We start from the raw sequence: 6,000 nt of genomic DNA on the forward strand, positions 1-6,000 counted from the left end.
AATCACACCAGGGCGGGCAGGCAATAGGAGCAAGGCTCGACCACACCCGCCTCCGCGCCCTCTAACTCGTGTTTGGAGCAAGGCTCGACACAACACAGCTATCTGTGGTTTCAGATATACCCGGGAGCAAGGCTCGACACAGACGTTATCCTCCCCGCCCTACACGCCTAGGGCCCCTGCACCCGAGGAGCTACGGCTCAACTGCAAGGTGCGGTCAGCCCCTATAAAAAAATAAACTACAAAACACACGTCCGCACGTGTCGTACCGTCGTCGGAAGGCAACAACCACAACCGGCGCTCAGTTAGGCCACGATGCGTTATCACGGGCAACGGCGCCAATAGGATATAAACAACGGACGGGACACCATGGAAGCCCGTTGCTGTAATATCGCTACAGACGCACAAGTGCCCGATATACGACACCACTGGCCAGTGCACAAATGCCCAAACAAAACCTTCTGTTAGCGTGTGCACGCGGCCCCACCGAAACCTTCTGTTAGCGTGTGCACGCGGCCCCACCGAAACCTTCTGTTAGTGTGCGCACGCGGTCCCACCGAAACCTTCTGTTAGCGTGCGCACGCCGCCCCACCGAAACCTTCTGTTAGCGTGCGTACGCGGCCCCACCAAAAACTTCTGTTAGTGTGCGCATGCCACCGCACCGAAACCTTCTGTTAGTGTGCGCATGCCACCGCACCGAAACCTTCTGTTAGCGTGCGCACACGGTCCCACCGAAACCTTCTGTTAGCGTGCGCACGCGGCCCCACCAAAACCTTCTGTTAGCGTGCCCACGCCGCCCCACCAAAACCTTCTGTTAGCATGCGCGGCCCCACCGAAGCCTTCTGTTAGCGTGCGCACGCGGCCCCACCGAAACCTTCCGGCAATGATCAGCGTTACACACATAATTATAAACAGCTTAATCTTACTTTACTGATTGTCAATGTGAAAAAAACAACAATAACATTTTTGCACATAGTGATTTTCTGCACAACACTTATAACAATTACGTTCCGATGGGTGTTGTCTGAAACAACGAGACGTCCGTGCGCGGAGCCTACGATGGGAGACAAAATAACATTGGTGAGCATAGAAAGATCCTATTCCCCAAACACACACGTGACAACGTGCACACGAGACGCCTTTCCCTAAACTAACTACCTAACCACTAAATTAAAGACTCTCCCTACAAACATATTCGCGTCCCTAGAGTATCTGGCGCAACAACTAAACCTGACACGGCGACAAGACAAACTTTCGATAGCCATAAAGTAAAATACTTATCTCGTGTACGGTCCCGGGTGTACAGCAAGCCTAAGTATATCTACAAAGAAGCCGGGACGTGTTAGTATATATATTATACACACATCGTAATATATTTCGCACCGGATAAACAATTATATACTTCAACGTTGACAATAATCACACATTACCCCGTACACGGTATACCAAATTACGATACATACATTGGTGCTCCGTCAGAAGAAGAAGAGACAAACTATACCTTCAGAGAATTATACACAGTGACAGTGCATCGTCAAAACCCAAAAAATTACCTACCATTGATGATTCGCAAAGTGCTGTTGAGAAGATAGGAGAAACAACCCACATTGCATTGGATAAACGTTAATACAACTACAGGTTAATCGGCGCACGCACACACACATAACACATTCGGCACCGGTGAAGCCCCTTATATTTTATCTCTTGATATCACGCTCTTTGAAGAAGGGCGAAAGGGAAACGGTGACACGAGAGAGAACGAAACAAGATTAAGATCTGTTACATTGTTTAATCGGTACATACGTTCCATTCGGTACTTGTCGCCGCTCCACTGCAACATGTAATACACATCGCTCGACTTGGCGTATTCTTTAAAACAACACAGATACAAATGTCTCGTTGTTAATTTGAAGTAACACCTGGCGTGCCTATGTGTCCTGTTGTGGATAAAACAGTGAAAGGGTTTAACACAGTTAATAACAACCGTACCGTTCTCTAACGTTTTACACGTAAACATATCACGACGTATGTTTAAACTAGTTTCTACTTTAGTACGGCGCCGTCTGTAACGTCGCACGGAGTCTACGCGATCGGCGAAACGATACGTTTCACAGCGGCGCCGTGCGGCAGGACCGGCTGTCTGTATGACAGCACGTGCGAAGACAGTGTCGCCGTCGGGTATCGCACGGGTTCGAGCCACTCGTGCTCGTACGTCTCGAAATTGTTGTACGATTTCACAAACTGAAACCGTCCCCCGTCGGGTTTATCGCATAAAGGTAGACGGATAGATTTGTCATACCTACTGGGAGCGAGATCTAATCCCGTGGTCAAGGAGGAGGATTTCGCGCCCCACGAGACCGCGAACACGAATGACGGAGTTGCGCTTAAAACAGACACTGCGTTGGCGCCCTGCGAGACCACTGACACAGACGACGGAGTTGCGCTTAAGACGGGCGCCGCGTTGGCACCCCGCGAGACCGTGGACGTTCGCGATGTCTTGTTCAAACCGATAGCAGACCGCGTCAGACACGTTATATGGTCGGCGTAACTGGGTTCGAAAGAACATCGTTTGTCGTAGGTCCAATAGCAGTTGGATGTATTGGTCTGTTGCAAATCGACATCTGCCTGACACGCCCACTTGTTCGTGACGAGATCTGTAAAATAAAGAACATCGGTATTGTCAACCAACACGTATTGATTCAACGGGTTGGTGGTATCGCGTTGCAACAAAACATTGTGCGTTTTCCGTAATACAACAGACACGTCGCCTAAAACCCCACACAGTTGTACGAGCAAACGCCACAGAATGCGCAAACTCACTTTCACATCAGATGCGTGGTTCTATATGGTAAAAGACCCACGTGTTCGTATGCGAGAGCGGCTACCACGTGCCGCGTCAACACCGCGATCATGGTGGAAAAAAAGGTGTCGGCAACAGCGTCGTAATAATCTACGGCAGCTGGTCCGCGGATTTGCGGTTTAAATCTATGTCCAACACGACTGACGTGATGGGTCTGCCGGGCACCAACACTTTGTTCCAGCATGACAACAATCCCTTTGCGCAGTTATTATCGCATTCCCTCCACATCCCAGCAACATCGCACAAAATATACGAAAACGCGTGTTTGCTTTTGTGTTTGTCGTTCAAAAGCAAGACCAGGGACCGTGGCAAACCGCGAGTAATGGCTAAATACAGACAAACCTCCGTCTTAACCGCTTCCTGTCGGGCAATTTGTAAGAGGGTCGCAAAAAGCGGTGGTCCTTTGGGAAATCGCGTTTTAAATTGTTTGGCGCTGTGTCGAACGTGGACAAAACAGCCCGTGTGATCGTATATCCTGTACAATAAAGGGTGCATGTTAAACTGTTGGATCGGGTGTTGTAAAGCGACAAGTCGGTCGTCCAAAACCTTAACTGACACAGTTTTGTATTTTGATTGTTTACTGTAGAGGTATAACCATATGGTGGCCGTTTTATAGTGTGGGCATCGTAGGCTCCTCTTATCTATAATATTCATATAACTAAGGGGGTAGGGAGAGGGGAAAGGACGGGGATGGGGACGGGACCCCTGCTCAGCTAGTCAAAGTAGTGAAGTATGGTGCTACTCCCAGGGTAATATGGGATGAGAACAGAGAGAGAATAAAGAACCCTGGTACACTGAGAGCACACAGATACTAAATTGTAATGGTAGAAACAATTAAAAATATAGTTTTAATGGTAAATAATGAAAATAAATGGGCTAAAGAACGTAGATGCGACGAATACTAATGGTTGGGAACCAAAGATTATTGAATCACGAGTGTGATAAACATAGATGAGGAATCTTTATAGGATACCAATCCCCTTATATCCAACTAATAAATACTTTGGAGGGGCTATAGTGCTACAAAAAGCACAACATGGTGGCTCCGGACCAAGGTACCTGCATTTGGTGTAGTTAAAAGAGTACTTGGTATGATTTAAGTTAATAGTCACTTACATATAGTATACCAATATTAAAAGAGTGAAAGGAGGAGTCTCACATCCCCATTCCCCTCATGCACAGTCAGTATGGAATGGCTCTCTGAGTGTCTAATCAGGGGACACACGTATGAGCCGTTAACCCATAGGATATAGGATAATTCCGCCAGATGTGTAGGAATATATCACTGTTTATTAGAGACTGGTAATAGATCAACAAGTTGATGTATCCCCAAAAAGTGCTGGTATCTTCTTAGTACTTGGGGATAGCTCTTCCCTGTACTCATCCTCGCCTTGAGAAAGCGTGTGAATGCGCGCAAAATGGCGCCTGTGCTTTGATTTTAACCTTACTCAGTTAGTTCTTCAGATGTTCATATATTGATTTCACATTGAGACACAGCTATTTACTAGGAACTAGTGCTCTATATTGGTATAATTATCTAAGTAGGGACATTAGTACGATCAGTTTCTGTTTACTGGTGGAACCTAGCAAGCAGCTATTCTGCCTGGGGCTTTGCTCTTTCTCCCAGCACACACAAGCTGCATACTTTGCAGCTTTCTCTTACTGCCATTACAAGTCTGTGGTTGAACAAACACGCTACATTAGTATGCAGGCTACTGATACAATACGTTAACTTATTTGGAAACTATTAACCTACTGTACTATAAGCTAAACTGCTAATAGGAAGAGATATCCCCAAGTACTAACAAGATACCAGCTCTTTTTGGGGATACATCAATTTGTTGATCTATGACCAGTCTCTAATAAACAGTGATATATTCCTACACATCTGGCGGAATTATCATATATCCTATAGGTTAATGGCTCATATGTGTGTGTCCTGATCAGACACTCAGAGAGCCATTCCATACTGACTGTGCATGAGGGGTATGGGGATGTGAGACTCCCCCTTTCACTCTTTTAATATTGGCATACTATATGTAAGTGACTATTAACTTAAATCATACCAAGTACTCTTTTAACTACACCAAGTGCAGGTACCTTGGTCCGGAGCCACCATGTTGTGCTTTTTGTAGCACTATAGCCCCTCCAAAGTATTTATTAGTTTGATATAAGGGGATTGGTATCCTATAAAGATTCCTCATCTATGTTTATCACACTCGTGATTCAATAATCTTTGATTCCCAACCATTAGTATTCGTCGCATCTACGTTCTTTAGCCCATTTATTTTCATTATTTACCATTAAAACTATATTTTCAATTGTTTCTACCATTACAATTTAGTATCTATGAGCTCTCAGTGTGCCAAGGTCCGCTGATCCACACACAGTCCCGATCCTCTCTCACATAAGCATTAAGCGAAATTAACAGTCAACCACCGCACACGACCATGATACAACAATTTAGACGGACATAATACATACACATCGGTCAAACCTGGATAGCAGGAGAGAAACCAAGAGGTCCCTTTGGTGGAGGCACAGAGGACAAACATCTTGCTCTTTCTGTCTGGTCCTTCTCCTTCTCAGCATCCCTATGTATACATCACACACAAACCCCCCTCTCTCCCTCTGCTACACAGTAACTGACCTGTTAACTTCAGTGCGGAATATCAGTCTTGCTGTAATATTGCCTGTTGAGTATATCTTTGTGCAGGCTATTAGGCAGTAACAGGAACCTTGTAGCTCCCTTGCAAAATGAAGCACTATTGAGTGTTGAGTATCAGAGACCAACGTCTGCAATTAACTGCTTGTGTGCAATAAGAGGAACCTTGCGGTTTCCCTCCCCCTCCTTTTATCCCTCTGTGTAACATAAGTGAAAGAAACTTCTGTGCACAACAGTAAAGTTGTTTTCTACCTTCTGTTACCTATTTTCTTTCAGTTACCTGCCCCCCCCCCCCCTCACTTTGGTATCAGTCTGTCTTCAATGATATTACACACAAGGTGATAGACACCTAGAGGTATTACATTATTTTGTTAATTGATACAACAGCATAATCAGGAATTCTGGTGATCAATAACAAAACACCTTCGTTCAAGCGTAGCGTTACGGGGTCAGATATTGGATTACCAAATCAATACGT

General features: G+C 45.5%; 1 protein-coding gene across 7 annotated transcripts in view; it reads right to left on the bottom strand.

The window, feature by feature from the left end:
• LOC142466467 (uncharacterized) overlaps positions 1–5,664 on the bottom strand; it is a 68,779-nt gene extending 63,115 nt beyond the window's left edge. For 3 of the 7 annotated variants that reach the window (XM_075571432.1, XM_075571433.1, XM_075571436.1), the window contains exons 1-2: positions 5,508–5,664; positions 1,005–2,651 (exon numbers count right to left, since the gene is read on the bottom strand). The gene's annotated coding sequence lies outside the window, so the exon portion shown is untranslated. The remainder of the gene's footprint in view (positions 1–1,004; positions 2,652–5,507) is intronic. The other 4 variants (XM_075571434.1, XM_075571437.1, XM_075571431.1 and 1 more) reach the window with 3 other exon arrangements.
• Positions 5,665–6,000: the final 336 nt, after the last annotated feature.

This window comes from Ascaphus truei, chromosome 15, assembly GCF_040206685.1.
Source record: "Ascaphus truei isolate aAscTru1 chromosome 15, aAscTru1.hap1, whole genome shotgun sequence".
Taxonomy (NCBI): Eukaryota; Metazoa; Chordata; class Amphibia; order Anura; family Ascaphidae; genus Ascaphus; species Ascaphus truei.